Source organism: Populus trichocarpa, chromosome 5 (genome assembly GCF_000002775.5).
Source record: "Populus trichocarpa isolate Nisqually-1 chromosome 5, P.trichocarpa_v4.1, whole genome shotgun sequence".
Classification (NCBI taxonomy): domain Eukaryota; kingdom Viridiplantae; phylum Streptophyta; class Magnoliopsida; order Malpighiales; family Salicaceae; genus Populus; species Populus trichocarpa.
In genome coordinates, this window is record NC_037289.2 from 21,274,895 (window position 1) to 21,293,262 (window position 18,368).

Consider the following 18,368-nt stretch of genomic DNA (forward strand, 5'->3'; position numbering starts at 1 on the left):
TCTGCGTTTGTAATGTTTTGCTCACCCAGAATTAATTAGATTGGTCTTATTTTATTCGAGGCTGACAAAAAAAGCTTTTGATCATTTCTTAGAAGACACCTGGAAGGCACATCCTCCACTACTTTTCAGGCTATAAATCTATTTATTTATTTATTTATTTATTTATAGGACTGTAATAATTGCATCATTTTCCTACTACTTCTTTTTGTGTACGAAGATCGTACCTTTCCATTTCCACGCGTTTGGGATGGTGGCATTGGCATTAACTTTAATGGAGCAGAAGAGATCAAGAAAGTGATCAATTTTCTAAGCAACAATGCTCTGGAGTTTTATGCTTTATCTGTCACCAATGTCAACCAGTCCAATTGTTATTATTCTGGGAAAGACGACACTTCACTAGTGCTCTTGACATTTTTTTTTATTTTTATTTTGAGTGCTTGCCATTATATATGTACCGTTGCTAGTATATTAATTAGGAGCAGCACAGATCCAGATGACATTGACACAAACCTGCCCTATATAATATTATGGCTATGGTCTAGAGCTTAATTATACCATAAAGTTCAAATTCCTGCAAAACAACCAGCTAAAACCGACTGAAACATCTGTTACCACGTTTTCAAGGAAAGAGCTGGTGAATTTGCAATAAAACGACGAATACGCCTTCCTTTTTTGACTTTTAACTAAAGCAACAAGCAAATTCTTCCATGTTCTGAAAGCTTCAAACGAGTTTTACTGCTACTAGTTTGATGATCGAATGCTAGAAGAATGTCCAACTTGTATGTGTATACATGGCTTAGATTTGAAGAGTAAAACGAAAAACTTTCCTCATGAGGTGTTGTTGGAGATCTGCTAATTTCTCCCATGTTTATAATTAGTTTTCTTAAATACTTCTTTGAGCTTCTGGTTTTCTCGTGTTCTCGTCTCCGAGCCCTCCATCAATCTTGGCTGGGGAATGTTATAGAAGTTGAGAATTTACTTATTATGTTACATCAACGCCGAATAATGAAAAAAAATATTAACGAAGAAGAATAGAGGAATAAAATAAGAATAAAATCGAAATCTCAAGAGGGTAATTAGAAAATTTTGTAATCTATGGAGAGAGAAGACAGATCACTTTCAAACCTAAGAAAAATGTTTTACAGTTTATTATCCAAATTTAATTAGATTTTGAACAATAATCATACTCAACTCAATCCGAATATAATCTCAAATTATGAATTATATGCATCAATTAATGCACTTTAATTCAATCGCTTTTGTGCATATTTTTGTTAGAGAATCTTGAGATTAGTGATGCTATTTTAAAATTCAATATGCTCAGGAATGAAGTTAATTGATGTCTGGATAATAGTTAATCAAACGTTCAGGTCAATATTTTCTTCTCCAAAGCTCAAGAAATAGATGATTGGTCGTAGAAGGCTTAACACATGCAAAACAGTTCCTTTAGTGAGTTTTAAAGATTCTCCAATGATAAAGTCAGCGACTTTTAATAAGAGATTATAATAAATGCTAGAATGAGCTTTAAATTCAATATGCTCAGGAATGAAGTTAATTGATGTCTAGATACTAGTTAATCACACGTTCAGGTCAATATTTTCTTCTCCAAAGCTCAAGAAATAGATGATTGGTCGTAGAAGGCTTCACACATGCAAAACAGTCCCTTTAGTGAGTTTTAGAGATTCTCCGATGATAAAGTCAGCGACTTTTAGTAAGAGATTATAATAAATGCTAGAATGAGCTTTAAATTCTAAGAACATGTATGTTTGTTCTTGTTTTAGTATGATAAATGCTTTAAGAAATGAAGTATGAATACTTGGAGAATAGAAATTATGAATCCTTTACCTAGATGGTTCAAAGGGTGTTTATAATTCATGAACCTTGTTGTTTAGATGAAGTGAAGGGGTTGTATAGTTATTTTCTCCTGATAAAATTATTAAGGGATAAAAAACATTTACACATCATTATTAAGGGACAAATAACCCTTACACCTCATTAATGTGATGAAAATGTGATAGGTCATTGGAAGACTTTTTATATATCTATAGATGTAGGGAGACAAATATTCCTGACATGAATAGTTCATGTTATAAGTCTTAAAAATAAATAAACAGAGCCTTATGACCCTAAGACAGGTTTATAACGACCTATAAACCAATTAGGATTGGAGCGTAGCCAAGTCTAGGTGCGGTGGGTCTGACAGCTCGCCAAACCCATGTTCTCTTGGACTCAGCATTTGACTGAGCCCTATAGTGTTGGATCTAACATCCTGGGCTCATCACGTGGCTGAACGCAAGTTTGTTGGGTCTGGTAAGTCGTTAGACCCATGTTTATTTGGGCTCAACACATGTTCGAACCAAATATGTTGGGTGTGACAGCTTGCCAAACCCACACTTATGTGGGCTAGCAAGTGGTTTGAACCCAAATATATTGAGAGTGACGGCTTATTAGACCCACATTTACTTGGGCTTAGCACGTGGCCGAACCCAAGTACGTTGGGTCTGACAGGTTTCCTGACCCATGTTTACTTATGCTTAACATGGGGGTGAACCCAAGTATATTGGATTTGACAGCTCACCAAACCCACACTTAATTAGGCTAGGCACGTGGCCGAAACCAAGTACGTTGGGTTTGGCAGGTTGCTAGACCCATATTTATTTAGGCTTGGCACGTGGCTGAACCAAGTTTGTTAGATCTAGCAGGTCACCAGATCCATGTTTACTTGGGCTCAGCACGTGATCGAATCCAAGTATGTTGGATCTGATAGCTTGTCAAACTCATGTTTATTTGGACTCAACATGTGGTTGAATTAAAGTATGTTGGGTCTGATAGCTTGCTAGACTTATCTGTTGGTAGGTTACTACCATGTTATCGAACATTTTTAGACAGGGCTTTAGGCGTTTGTAAAAAGCGTATAAAATATTGATTAATCAGTTAGTTTGATCATTGAAAATACATGTTATATTCTTAGTTTTTTTTAATTTAAATCTTGAGATTGGTATTAAAAAGATTATTAAGTTTTTTAAAATATAACATGGCAATATGAAAATATGTTCTTAGAATCATTCAAAGAAAGACCTAATCTCATTTCACCTCAAATGGATTAAAAAATGTCTTTTTTAATAATAAAAAAATATTTTTCTTAGACCAATGGAATACAGATGTTTGGAATCAGATAAAAACCTTTTATTCAAGTGGATAATTACGTTTTCCTCACAAAACTCAAACGTGAATTAAAGTGATCATATAAATTTGCAATGAATTTATCATTGAATGTTATGGAAGTGTAAAACTGAGGATATTGGTTATTTACAAAAAGAAATATATATATAAACTCTCTGATTGGCCACCTAGTTAGGTAATGCCTGCCACCTCCAATTCCAATTTGATACTTGTCCAAATTATAATCCCTGACGTGAGCCGTTGTAAGCAATGTACTTGAATTGCAATGTGAATCAGCTCAAATTTATTTTTCTTCGCATACCGTGTAATCAACAACCCATTATAAACTTTCCAAGTCCGTGCCACGGAAATCATCCGTACACTGATAACAAGTTATGGAGACAACAACTGAGTTTTAAAAATTATTTTTTAAAAAATTAATAATTTTTTTTGATGTTATTAAATTATTTTGACGTGTTGATATTAAAAATAATTTTTTTAAAATATAAAATAAATATTTTAAAAAACAACCATTGTCATAATTATAAACATCTCGAATACTAAAACATGTCTAAAGCTATTGTGTGGAGAAAGAAATCAGGAATTGTTTTTTTGATTAACATGGATGTCTGGATTAATTTACGTGTATTTCAACTAATTTTACGTATTTTAAAATTAATGATCATATAATATAAATATAACTTTTAATGATACTAAATAAATTTAAATTTATAATCATAAAAAAAAATAAATCTAAAATTTAACAATTCTGGTTAGAATTCAGGAATATTATATAAGAGGATCATGGAGAGTCGATCCACCTGATCCCACAGTACAGGAGGAGTGCATTTCCAACCTTTGTTTATCCTCCTCAATCCCATCAAGAATAATAGAAAATACTATCCCAAATTGCTTGCAACCTGCTTTTGTCTGTCCAATACAAAAATATTAGTTAAATAATAGTTTCATTGCTCCCGTTTGCCACGGTGCGGATTTGAGGTGTTCATAATATTCTTGTATGATCATAATTGTTTTTTTTTAAAATAAGCAAAAGGCATATCTGGCTCTTATAAGATATTATCCTGCAAAGTGTGAGTGCTTTTTTGCCTCTATGGCATGTATTTAGCTTAGAAATTACTAGATTCTTGAACGTAATTATCGTGGGTAAGATATTTTTTTCTTTAATTTTTTTTAAAAATAAAGACATTAAGAATAAAAAAACTATGTATACTATAAGAAATACTTTAAAAATATTAAATCACCAATATCATACTCGAAAAAAAATAAAAAAATAAATTAAAAATTCATATTCACTTCATCATACACACAAACCCACTGCTAAAAAAAGCTCATCAAGAAAGTTGCAACGCTATTGTAAAAACTTGTATTACGACAACAAAACAGGATGCACGTGGCACATGAGCAACAACCATGAAAGAAAATAAAATAAAATATCATAAAATAAACATACCAGATTTATATTTACACAATTAATTTAATTAAAAACCAATTTTTTTTTTAAAAAGATGAATTTAATTAACCTTCCTGATCATAGTAATATATCATAATATTATGGATATTCGATACACAGGCATCCGCCTGATCCCACAGTACAGGAGGAGTGCATCGCCTACCTTTTTTCACTCCTCAATCTCATCAAGAAAACATATTAACCCATTTGTCTGGCCAATACGCAAATATTAGTTAAAGATTATTCTCGTTGATTAATGTGATTCACTAATTTTTCTTGGTTTGTGCTGAGGAGAGGAGAAAATTGTGATTGCTAGATTGGAGTTCTAAAAACTCTAGTTTTTTATTTTTTTAAATTGTAACGAGAGTTGTTCTATTTTGAAGTTTAAGATCTATTAAAATATCTCTCAACAACCAAAAAATGGAAAAAAATTAAAAGAAAGTCAAACCTTTTTCAGGTCACATGATCTAATTAACTCTTAGCTTAATCATCATTAATTGACGTAAGATATCATTACTTAAATGGGCAGCCATGCAGTGCATCTAGAACTGAGTAGTGTAAATATATAGTGCCGCTCTATCTACCTAATCGTTATCGTGTCAGAATGGCAACAATGTGATCCAGTCCCAGAGCACTTCATCATTTTGTCACTGTTCCGCGCTGGCCAAACATGAGCACTAGTCACTGGGCTGCTGGGGATATCAGGCACTTCGCACAGTCTAATTAGGACCTAATTTTTGGCTGTATACACACACACACACACACACACACCAATGATAATTAAAAACAAAAAGGGGCCAGGCCTGTTTTATATTAATGGGCGTGCATTAATTAGTTCAGCAGCACTCTTCTTTTGCAAAATGGGTCACAGAGGACTGCAGTTGAATTCTTCCTTGGAATTTATTTTTGTTTGTAAGAAATGAAAATGGAAGACAGTGAGCTTTCCCTGCAGCTAGCCCAGATCACGTCTCATCCTTTATCCCAACGTTAAAAAGAAGTGGGATGGTGGCATGGTCTATCTTAATCTGTAAATTGTTCAGTATAAGTCAGAGGTATATAATTTCTTGGATGGCGATGGTGCTATCTGCACTGACGATGTCTGCAAATTGCAAGAAAATTTCTGCTATCACTTGAACTTTCACATGCCCTCGTTAAAGTGGTTGTCCACTTGCACGTCAAAACCTTCTGGAATAAGATGGTTGTAAGTGTTACATCTTTCTTTTCATGTATAGTGCAAAGGAGACACTAGTTAAATAAATTCAATCTGAGTATAAAATTGTACATTAAAACTGTAACATGATCAGTAAATGAAAATCAACACACTTTTGCGATAACTATAACATGTAGTTTCGTTTATATTCTCCAGAAAAATATAAAGTTTCGTATATACTCCTTGGATCAATAACAAATAAATATAATAATGGAATAATATTTTTTATTTTGATTTTCTTAGAGAACCATGAATTTGAAATGAACAATGTTAATATTCATTCTGAGACAAAATCATCAGATATTACTCTGACTCGACCACCACCTGCGTCAAATCTAATTAATGGTATCATCATTAGCTGAAATTTCTTTTAATGCATGTCAAAGCAAGCGGGGATTAGTCCATAAAAAAATGTGGGAATAACGTCAACTTATCTCCATTAAACATTCTGAACTGATGGAGTAATAAACTCGATGATAAAATAGAAACTTTGCAAGAAAAGTTCAGGGAGTCCTCTGTTAACCGCAAGACTATCGAATGACTTAAAGCAAAGCCATTTACTCGGCAACCAAGATAGCACCAGGTTCAGTCATATGGTGGGAGATTTCTTTTCACCGGAAATCAACTGTCGACCATTAGTGAATGGCAGAAAATCCTTGGCCATGTGAAGTTGCACTTTCCCAGGCCGGGGAGTGCGGGCGACAGCAAAAAGCGCTTGCAGTTGTCTTCAATGTGTCAATCCAGGCAAAATACTGAGCAAGGAAACGAGTTGGTAAAAGATAAGAAATCCCAAGTGGAGAGTCCACCAAACCATGCAATTCTAGCTAGTTCATAAAGTTAATGAGATTGATATGATGCTGGTGCTCCTTGCCCTCGTTGATAGTACGACAGTATCGTTTTAGCGAGGTTTTAATAAAACGTGGAGTTCTAGACTTCTAGTTCTAGCTAGTCCCTTACTTTTGAGCTAAATTACTTTACGAGCTTGAGGAAAAACCCTATTGTGTCTGGGTTTTTTTAAGGCTGATGGATGGACTGTAAGATTGAGATGGTTGGACTTGGATTTTATGAACACTTGCAAAATAAATCTTCAAGACTATGTTGTGTTTGTTTGCAAATAATATGTAAGGAAAGAGATGGTTAGAGAGGTTGAAGAAAAGAATATGAGTTGAACCTCTAAACCCTTTACCTGTGGCTCATGGATGTTCTTATATCTATAACTCACACTAACTTGCATGAAGATGAAGATAAGGTTAGTAGTTCACTATTGAGTGAAAATAAGTGTCATTCCTTGAGGGTATGGACATGTCATAAATTCATTATGTGAGCTTTATCATAGCAAGATGATGTGTGGGCATTTAATATATATTTGTTTCGTTTCCTTTCCATAGTTGGTGTCAGGTGAACCAAGATGTACCAAGGGTAATTAACTCAAGGTGTAGTATTGGATACATGGGTATAAGCCCTGTTAGGGAAGACGCACGGTCAATGAGGGGGACTTGTGGCTAGTCTGGTGGGACACGCAGTCACTTCCTATTGTGAAGGACATGTGATCAGTCCAGAGAGATGCTCCTAGATCCCGTATAAGAGGATGCACAATTAGTACAAAAGGGATGTAAGAGCAACTGAAGATGTTTTCTTGATTGGTCCTTGTAGACACTCCGGGTCCAATCTAATGGGCTTTATAGGGGAACCCAATTCTTATTCCTCATATGTTATTCCAAAGGTAGTTTCCTGAAGAAATTTCATTGTGAACATATATATATATATATATATGAAGAAAATTTCATAGAAAATACACATGGTGAATAACTCATGAAAAAAGAACAATATACGAAGGTAGTTTCATGAAGAACAACATATAGAATAACATATGATTATAATTTTATGGAGATGATTTTATTATTTATTTTACTCGAATATAGTTTTCATGATTTGTTTTATATATAAGAGGGTCCTATTAAGAAGGGTGTACATTTTTATCCACAAAACCAATTGTTTATCAAGGCCTTAATGAATGGTTTTAAAAGATTATCTACCTTCAAAAACATATCTTCAAGTAAACCCTAGTGCCCACATTTTCTCTTTGGGCAATGATTAAAAGTTTGGTTAACTTTTCTTGATTGAGATACTTATATTAAGATAGAATATGAACTTTACACAAAGATCCTCACAGTAAAAAATTGATTCAGAGTCTAAATAGTGATACCATATTTAGGCTAACCTATAAAATATGGTTGAGAGAATCTTATACATGGCATTCGTATTCTATGTCATAACCCAATTCTGGGTTATTCCTAAAAATCACCTTTTTTTCAAAATAAAAATCAAAAAATAAAATAAAGGCTCGCACCGTGGAGAAGGCAGGCTGGAAAATCAAGCTGCAATTTTTGGAGGAAATTCAAGACCTAATTGTACCCCATTATGCCCAAAAATAGAGAAAAAATGCAAATTCAAGGTCAAATTAAATGATTATTGGACGAATTTGCATAAAAATTAAGTCCAATGACATAATTAAATTTTTAATAGGCCAATTTGATTTAATCATGGGCCAAATTAAATTTTAATTATGTTTAAGAATTAATTTGGGTCCAATTGAAGGATTTAATTAAGTGCAAGGACTTAATTATACTTTAAATGGGTCAAATTAATTTTATTTGGGGCTTAATTGGTGAAAAATTAAGTTTGGGAGCCTAATTTGGGCTTAATTGAGGAGATTGGAATTTTAAGAGATCAAATTTAATTTTTACCAAGTTAATTGATTGAAATTAGGGGCCAAATTGCAAGAAAATTGAAATTTTGGGGTCAATTAGAGGCTAAATTGAAGAAAATCAGAGGCCAAGGACCAATCTGCAAAAGGTGGAAAACTATGGGGATTCAATTGACAAAAACCGGGGGTGAAATTGAAGAAATTGAAAGTTTGATGGTCAATTAGGGGTTAAATTGACAAAATCCGAGACCAAGAACTATATTGCAATAGGCGCGTAACTTCGGGGTTCCAATTGAAGTTCATCAGGGACTTAATTGCATTAAATCAGAAGTTTATGGGCAATTAGGGGTTCAATGGAAATAACTTGGAAGATGGAGGACTAAATTGAAAATATGTTAAAATCCCTAATTCAGTCCAAAACGGCGTCGTTTGTCATTAAAAAAAAAAAGAGGACCCGACGACGCGTCGTCCGGTCACTGTTCATTGTCTTCCCTGTTTTACCCAAAAGAAACAGCGTGGGAGCCTACTTTGCAGGTGTATTAAATGCTTGATTTCTCCATAAAATCAAACACAACTTGCACGAAATGGATCCCCTGCAGTTCCTCTAAAACCCCATGTGAACGTTTCAGGATGAATGACAGCACGGCGACGCCGGAGACGGCGACGCCGGAGACGGCGTGAAGAGGTCAACTCAGGCAGCCTTTTCCTGCAGATTTGACAACTCAAGGAGGCTACTTTGAACCAACGGTTGGGATCCTTCCCAACCCAATAAAGGGATGAAAGTTTAACCCGGTGAAGACGAGATTACCCTCTTCCACCGCCTATAAATAGAGTCTCCGTTGATGGCCTGAAGGGGGGAAATCGGGTCCAAAGTCAGCCAAAAAACCATTTTTCTCCCGGTTTCTGCACATTTCTTCTTTCTTTCTCTCTCCATCGTGGCCTTCAGCCACCACCACCCTCATCAATGGTCTTCCCACTATCAGCTCCACCATAGGAAGCCAACGCAACCACCAGCCGACCACCAAAAGCCACCGTCGGTTTTCTTCCTCCTCGCTGCAGCCCCTCCTGCGTGTTTTTTTCTTCTTCCCGCCGTGACCTGCAGCCAGCTCCAACCGCCGGCCACCATCTCTGTCACAGCCTCAGCCACCGTTTCTACCACCAACCGGCCACCAAGCAGCCACCGTGGCCTTTTTTCTTTTCTCCTTCCAGCGTTTGTCTCTCCTCTGCAACTTCTTCTTCTTCTTCTTCTCTGCTTCTCTGCCATCGGTCACCGTCACCTCAGCCGAAGTCCCCTGAGCCGCCGGACAGACATCCCCAGCACGACCGCAGACCCTCACCACATTAGGTGGTTCTCCTCCCTGCGTCGCCTCCTTCTTCTTCGTCGAGGCCGCTGCATGCAGAATTCATTTCTGCATGCAGCGATAGAATAATTAACTTTGCCATTGGACCGGGCCAGTTTTGGCCCAGCCCAAATGGCTGGGCTGGTCTGGTCTTGCCCGGCCCGGCCCCCCAATGTTTTTTTTTTTTGAAAAAAATCCAAAATTTTTCAAAAATCATTAAAAAAAAATCATGATTTTCTCAAATATTTTTCTATCCATTTTGCATAATATCGGGTTGTATATTTACACTGTAAAATAGAAATCTGGTATTAAATTATCTGGTTTTGTCGGAAATATTTTAAAAAAAAAAATTCAAAAAAAAAATTCAAAACATTTGCAAAAAGAAAAAAAATATTTTATTGCATACGGCCAAATCCTAAAATTTTTCCAAGCATATTTTTCAAACAAAAATTGCATCTTTTTCATGTTTAAAAAATCCAAAAATGGATATCGTAACCAGTTTATGATTATCCATTAGGATTTGACCAATATGTCAAAAATCTTTTTCCAATCCTTTTTTAGGATCTAGATGTAGACTTTAATATTGGTGGGGTGTAAAATTACACGATAAAGTACACCCTCATGTATTAAAGATACAAAGTGTAGAAATGCGATGCTAATAGTCAGACTTTAGAACAGTTAGAATTTAACTTGATAAGGTAGAAACTCTCTCATGAAGAGAGATCTGCCTTGAACCTTAGAAAAGACCAACGAATAGAAACCCAACTTAGAAAAAACAATCAAACAACAATGCAGCTTACCTTAGGTAGGGTGCACTGGGGGTGATGCGTCTTCCCCTTGCACAACTAGTCCCTTACCCAGACTCTCGCAGACCATAGGTTCCTAGTGATCGTAATACTAGGAGGCGACTCCTGAACCTTAATCATAATTTTATGATTAAATCCAAAAAACCTTCCCAACACACCGCACCTCACACCAGGAGGCACGCCAGGAGCCTCCGTCGTCGCCAGACGACGTCGCCCCCCCGCGACATTCTGTATGATTAGTTCTAGACTTTTATGTATTTTTTTTCACATGGTCTCTTGGATTTATGAGCCCATTATAGTTGTCTAAGTTCATTTTTATAGCAATGAAGTCCCTCAAAATACGAGTGTCCAATACTTGTTTAGTTAATGGAGAGCTCCTCATCTGGCAAGAAATGCACACCTCTATATTAGTGGCCTGTATAACCATGAACCTAACTTCCTTCTAGTCGTTTTTTTTCCTGACTACTAGAGGAGACCCCTAATAAGGTGTGATGACGATGAATGCTTTTGTGATGATGATTGTATGTTGGTTTGGCTTTTGACTTTTCTTGATCGTGCTTGTAGTGCCCACTTATAGAACACTTTTCATGATAATAAAAACAACTTTTTTATTGGATTTGGTAATGGTAGCGCTTTCTCCTGCTCTATTACATGTCATTTTAACTTCTTTTTCCTTAAAATTAATGTTATCTACATGTACTGAGTGGTACATATGGTAGAGCTAATAGTCGAGCCACCCTCTAAGAAAAAGCCAATGCCTACAATTGCTCTTGTATGACCAAAATAGCTTATGTGAGCATTCTCATTTACTGGGCCAACTATTGCAGATATGTAGAAGTTAATGAAGCACTTATGGTGGGAAGGTTTGTAAACCTCCTATATCCTGGAGTTTCTAGGTTGTGAACTATGGAAAAATAGGGAAAATATATGGAAAAAAAATTGAATCGGATTTTATACAATAAATTTCCATAACAACATCATTAATGAGGTTTATAAGAGAACCCATTGAATTTGGGTCATTTCAAATCTATTGGATAGACTATGAAATTAAGGTTACATGATTTGAGCTTCATTATCACCCACAAAACAAGTTCATTGTTAGACTTAGAGAACTCCCTAATGCTCAAGTTAGCATTAGTGTTGGAGGAATGAAGCCTTAGAGGTTGTGTTGTGTGTTAACAAAGAACATATAAGGGTATAAATGATTAAAGGTTGAAACTGAGAATATGATTTGAGACTTTTAAACCCTTTACTTGATGGCTTATGCATGTTTTTAATCCATGAGTTACGTCAACTTACATAAAGATAATTTTAGTAGTTCATTATTGAGTGGAAAAGATGACATTATGAGAGCCATCCTTTAGGTATGGACATGTTATAACACTGTTTTACAAGTTTCATTATGACAAGAGGGCGTGTGAGCATTTAACACATACAATTTTTATATATAAGGGTATAAATGAGTAAAGGTTTGATTAGAGGTAATGCACTATTGGTGTTGTTGATTTTTTTAAAAAAACATGATTAATAAGCGTATTTGGAACCAAATTAAAACTGGAGTCCACTCACTTTTAAGGTTAAAATTTTATTGGAATTTAACCTCCAATATATTAAAATAAAACATTAACATAATTTAAATAAATTATAGGTGAATGAGGAATTGATTTCAAAGAAACCTTGGTTAACACGTTTTAGAAAAACTTATAACCATCTAAAAGCTTTATCTCATATAAAAAAAGAAACAAGCTATCCTAGTGTTTTATTTAGTGGAAATATAAAAAGTTAAAATTAGATCCAAATAGCACCCATGTTTTTAGATGAAATAGGACCTAAATAAATGGCTTTGGGCTTAAACCTATACACATTGTATCAATCCTAGTTTTTCCAAGACAAAGCAGACATCTTCATAAAGAAAAAAATGGATATTTTCTTTTCTTTTAAAATCTCAGCAAAGTTTCCTCTATAATAGTAACATCCAAGTTATCGACTTAACTTGTTACACTTATATATTATTATTTTTAACTAGTGGATCCAATTATCCTAGATCACAATCACATCAAACCGACTTTATGAACACAATATCTCAAGCATATTTTCATAACATTTCTCAAGCATACAATTAGATATAATACATGAAATTTCAAAATTTAACATTAATAATCATGTATCTAGACAAATTCAAATTCCTTAAACTTGATACTACTTGATTAGACACTAGCTAATATTTATATGAAATAATACAGAGTAAAGATACAAACATATAAGTTTAAATTAATGTCCCAAAATATTCCATACAGTACATTAATTATAATTACAATAGTTTTCCATTTAGAGAAAGTTCTATCTAATCTATAGTAAAATAAGTACAATCTCAGCTAGTCTTGTCTTGAATGAGATGAACCTGTTAACAAGTATGCACATAATGAAGTTTATAATAAAACAATTACATAACCTCAATAACAATAAAGTGAATCATGGCATCTTAATAATCCGGTGTAATAAACCTTATTCTTTCTATTACATCTCGTAAAAAAAATTAGTTTTCAATGTCAGACACCCTAATATTCTTTATCACTTATAACCTGGGTCAACCGAATCAATGTCAATATCGATTTCAAATCAATATCATTAGTTATTATCTCAATGAAGACTAATTAAAGGTATGCCAATACTTTTTTTTCCCAGTATCATTACCTTTCACTTAATGGATAGTTAGTTGTATTTCTGAATAATGCTGACATTAGTGTAACCCCACTAGTGTCAGCATTATGTTGGTATCATTAGCCTTAATGACTTGGAAGTCTAATAATTCTCGTTTGATATTTTCCTTCCCATACTTTTGATAGCATGTCGAAATCAATATAGTTCTTTTGACATCATTCTAGAATGGCTAATCAAATTATTATCTTCGTAAATGCCGATATCAATGTTTTACATTAATATCATTAGCTTTCAATTTACCTTTGACAACTAATCAAGTTCACAATTCTTTCTTTTCTTTCACCTTATTATTAATTCATTTGTTGTTCATGATTTATGTTTTCAAAGAAATTACAATTAACACAATCTTAAAGGAAACAATTTAAATATATCAAAGTGTAGGATGCTTACTTGTTGTACATGATGTTCTAGTACCTACTTCGTTATATGGTCTAACTGTCGAGGTGTCCCTTGTCAAAATAGAACTAATTCATTACTGTTCATTCTTATAAACTTAGGAACCATAATGAAGTTCCATTATAACAATTTCCATCATGGTATATGCCATATCATAAACTAAACATTCTCGTTATAGTACTTTACTAGACAATAATATGTACTTTGAAAGCTAACTAGTCAAAATTTCTCTAATCTTTCTTCCTTTTCATTTACCTCCCTAACTTTCTCTCTCTAATTTGTTGCTTTTCCCTTACTAAGACTTTTTAATTTCAAGTGATTGAGTGTTTATTCTAGTAAAACCTCACACTTAACCCCCCCTAATTATTTAGTTTTCCCTAGGTTTTCACAAGATTAAGCTTAAGGTAATGAAGAATTTACTCTCTCTCTCTTTTTTTCCTCAAGGTTGGAAGCACACATGCATAATTAGAAAATAAAATAAGGAGATACTAAATAAATTGAAATGAGTTTGAAAGATTAAAATAGAAATAAATAAATATATGAAAAACAACAAAAAAATAAAAAAAAATACATAAAAAAAATAAAAATTAAATGGAAATGATACAAGAAGAAAGAAAAGTACTAGGATATAATTCATTGAAATTCAAAATATCCTAGCTTAAATTCGGTAGAAACAAATGATGGAATTGCAAAATATTACTTGAGAAACAAAAAAAATGTAAAGGAGGTATATATTGGTAATTAACAAAATTATCTCTCTCTCTCTCTCTCTCTCTCTCTCTCACACACACACACACACACACACACACACACACACACACACACATATATATATATATATATCCTTATTTTATTTTCTAATTAACCCATTATTTCTCGGGTTAAATTTAGATTTTTATTACTACTAGAAATTCAGGCCAAGGGTTTACACACATGTATGAGTTTCCTGTAATATGATTTTTTGGATTTCAAAATATTATTTTTTGTCAACTTAAATGTAGGCTTGGAGTTGTTCCATGAAGAATTATTTCTTCTAACTTATTAGTTTGTCCAGCCTATGAATATAAAAATTTGATCTGTTTTTTGCATAATAGTTTCTTCAAAACCTAAATAGTTTTTTTTAAGCTCAAAAACATCTTATTTAAAGTCAAAACATTGAAGTTTAATTTTTATTTTATGGTATTTTATGGTGGGTAATTAAAGCTAAGAATATAGAGAATTTATTCTGATAATTACTAGAATTAACTCTATATTAATTTTGGTTATGAAATCATCTATAAAATAGGGTGAATTAGAGTATTTTGTGTTTTTTTTCTACACAAATCTTGCAGATATTTTAACACTTTGTTTTACCTAATTTTTCAATTTAGTATTTTCATTTTAAGTTCTAGTTTTCCCCTTTATTTTTTTCATAATCTAAAATTTAGGTTCAGCTTTTATAAATAGATAATTGAATACAAATTTCTTGGTTTATTGGATCTTATTTAAGAATGTATTTAAACAAGATAATGATTTTAAAATCTTGAAAGATTTATTGAAGCTAGTTTTTCTGAATTAAAGGAAAAACATTAAAATTAAAAAAATTATTCATCATTGATATCACCAAAAAAAAAATTAGCACTCTTAGTTTGAAGGAACGCGTGGCTAATTCGGGGAAGTTGTCTTTGTTAAGCCTTGTAGACATTTCAGATCCACTCTAACGAATACTGTAAAGGAACTCAGATCTTATTCTTCATCACCACTGAATGTCTCTGTATTTGGTATTTCCATGTCTTATCAAAACATCTGATCTTTGCTTGTGCAGATCACGATCATGTTGTTGTTGTTGTTTTTTTTTTTTAAAAAAAAAGAAGGCCGTAATACTTTGTATCCAAAATTAAGGAAATTCCATGTAGGTTTTTTGATAGAGAAAGGGGTGATTTCCTTCTTCTTCTTTTCTTTTCTTTTTGTTGCAGCATTTGATTTCCTTTTATATTTTTTGTATTCCTGTTTTGAGTTTGTGGTGTGTGTTTTTCGAAGCAATTTTTTCTTGTTTGAATGGAGAGAGGCCCTCCCCCTCCAGCCTTTGGCTTATTGTTGCTAAGATGATTCAGAAAAACGAAGCCCAAACTATCTATCTTGAATTGTTTGAATGGAGCCCTAGTCATGAGGTTGTTTTGTATAGGTGCGCATGAATTCGGTAAATTGGACTCGGGTCTGATGCAAATTGGCTTTTGCTCCATTTGCACAAGCAAAACTAAATCAATTAATAAATGCTTAAAAAAAAAATTGTATCCTTCTGACACGGTTAATTTCCTACGCAGGCCTTGGAGATTGCCTTCTTAATTATTAGGGTTAATTATAAAAACACTTCTGGTTTATATAATGGTTGTCAAGGTTATATTTTAATATTCAGTTGAATCAATTTTATCCTTGATTTTAGCTAACAATTTCGATATTCCGAAAGAGAAGGAATTAATGAATTATCCACTTATTTAATTGGAAGAACAATTAGCAATTATAATGGTGGTGTATTTAAGAGACCATTCCTAAAAGAATTATTACCATACACACACACACACTTCATAGAACAATAGCCCGTAAATTATCAAAATTATAGCAGATTGGACAAATCATCCATGTACTAAAATATCTAAGGTTTGTTATAGAGCTTTTTACATGAATAATGGAACTTCTGCTTTTTTTTTCTTTTTCAGTTCTTTTTCTTTTAATTTAATCATTCTATAATGTAATTAGATGAAATTAGTTTTGAAATTATTGTGCAACTACCAAATTAAAAGAAATAAAAGTGAAATGTAAAATATAAAGAAAAAATATGCCTAATGTCAAGTTCTTGATAATTTTCATTTTTGTTCATAAGTTTGTTTTCTTCATCTTTTAGTCTTTGACTTTAAGAGAGAAGAGGCAAAACTCATTATTCTTGGTGTTAACGAGTTCTATTCTATAAAAGGATTCAATGGTGATTGGTTTTTCTATAAACATGCTTGAAAAAAAAGATTGAGTTTCATTTTGATTTTTTTTTATTTAGTTGATTTTTTGGGTGATTTTAAGGTTTTTTTGTTGGGTTTTCTAAAGCACAAACACCTAATATGGTGGAAAGGGTAAATTTAAATTTTTTTCAGAAGTCTCACGATCTCGTTAGACAATCTAGAGTTGTTTTAGGGTTTGAGCAAAGTTTACTTGAAGATTAGATCTTGTTTTGAGGTTTGATCAACTTCTTCAAGGTTGACTTATTGCAAACCATAAGGTGTCTAAGTTCTCGGTCTTCACAAACCACCTATAAAAAGTCTAATGAAACCCTTTTAAGAGAGAGAGAGAGAGAGAGAGAGAGAGAGAGAGAGAGAGAGAGAGAGAGAGAGAGAGAGAGAGAGAGAGAGATTTCTATGTCTATGAGTGCTCTTTTTGTTTTGTAACTTATGTAATCTTTATCTACCAAGAAAATATGAGGCATAACATTCTATTTATAGAAAAAACTTAACCCTAGAAATAACAAAATAACACTTTACTTTTTGAATAATATCACTTATATTATTTCAAGATAATTTTAGAAATTTATTCAATCAAATCCCAACTAAATTTTAGAAAATTTTCTACTTGTAAATATTATCCTAATTTAATTTTTGACCAGTGGTTCTTATTGTGTGTGACCCATTAGGTTCCTAATAAGTTGATTCAAATATAAATCATAATTCTAAATAAACTAGGACTAAATAAATTTAAAAACTTAATTTGTTACCAATTCAATAATTGATTGATCTATATTTAAAGATCACGTACATCATATAACAATGTGTCATGATCCCTAAAATATTAGAAAAGTTATAAATGATTTGACTTAACCTTTCAATGAGCAGTTCTCAGTGTAATTATTATCCATTCATCGAGAATACTTGATTTAAATATTATAGCATGTAGTATGTTTGCTTTGTCAATCATTTTTGTTCTCAGCACTATAGTTATTGATTATTTGAATAAGATTTGAAACTCTTTTAAAAAATCATTCTGCCTTGCAAAAAGATTTCACAATTAATACTATTTGAGAGCATGCAGAATATTTTCTCTAATTCACCTATGATGATGAATAATTTTTTAATCACTGAAATACCTTTATATAATTCATGTTATACTCAATATATGCTCATTTGTTACCATTGATTAAAATAACGTATAGTTAGGGTCAAAGCATAACATTTTTTTATATATATAAGATAACTTAGTGATCTCAAGTATAAGTATCACTTACACAACTTTCATGTGAGCCTTTTCATAAACACTAATAATCTCTCCATACAAAATTCTCGTGCAGGTTAGTTTCAGTGTATATGTCATCTGATAAGTACATTCATATTAGTTCTAGATATCCCTAATAAATGAACTAGTTATGAAAACAACTATTTTCTTTCATAAAAAAAAAACCATAATATGTAACAATCTCAAACTCAAATTAATATCTAGTCTTAATAGAGCTTTTATCATGAACATTTAATTAAAAATAATGCTTTAATGCAATAGAAATCTCATAATTATTAAAACTTTAAAAAATCTTTGCAAAACA